Source organism: Rhododendron vialii, chromosome 2a (genome assembly GCF_030253575.1).
Source record: "Rhododendron vialii isolate Sample 1 chromosome 2a, ASM3025357v1".
Taxonomy (NCBI): Eukaryota; Viridiplantae; Streptophyta; class Magnoliopsida; order Ericales; family Ericaceae; genus Rhododendron; species Rhododendron vialii.
This window is the reverse complement of record NC_080558.1, coordinates 12,004,611-12,005,585: the sequence shown is the minus strand read 5'-3', so window position 1 is coordinate 12,005,585 and position 975 is coordinate 12,004,611.

The following is a 975-nucleotide window of genomic DNA, read 5'->3' as shown; positions in this document are numbered from 1 at the left end:
AAAAACAGTTTTTGAAAAATATTTTAACCATTTTTGAAAAAAAAACTTATTTTAAAAATGTTTTTCTTAGAAACATTGTTGAGAGAGAGAGAGAGAGAGAGAGAGAGAGTGAGAAGGTTTTGGTTATTGGTAAAAAGTTGCTAGTTTTGATTATCTAATGGCCAAAATTTGATGAGTTGTTAAGTTTGGTTATGCCACTATAAACACTTTTTTGAGTGAAAATTGCGAACTTAGCAATTTTATGACTTTGGTTATTCCAATGTGGATGCTCTTATCCATGAGTTGTAATTATTGGATAAACTAGAAAGACCATGTTTGAGTTTAACTCAATGGACCTCGCTACGACAAACTGGGTCTCTGCATACCTCCCTATTACTTCCACTACTATATTTTCAAGTTAATTTGCAAAAATTCTATACGTTTGGTCCTTTGCAAGTCTCTTGAATGAAAGAAAAGTTGATAAAGTTGCTATATATGTGTGAAAAATACCCCTAAAATTTTAAGTTATCGACCATTTTTCGATTGTGGTTATAAAACTAATTGCAATTATGTATATGCACACAATCCCGTATTCTTCTCAGAACTAGTAAGTAGTAAAATTTATCTCATAGACTATATATTTTGTTAGTAATGTAAAAATACATGTGATCTGGGCTCCGACTTAGTACAAATTATGCATCTGCCACTGGCTACGAAACCCACACTTTCGGTACTGGGGTCCAAAATGATACCACAAATATACATTACAGATGAAAGTGCAATTAATCCAAAATATTAAAATGCCACAGTAATCGATATTATAGTATGCTACTATTATTAACAGAAATGCTACACACACATACAATCTGTGCACAGATTGTGCACAGATTTTGTTGTGGGGCCCACCACGGGTCCCACACAAATCATCCGAGCCGTTCATTAAATGTAAAATATTTTTTCAAGGGTTCCGTAAAAAATAATCTCAATCCGATACCT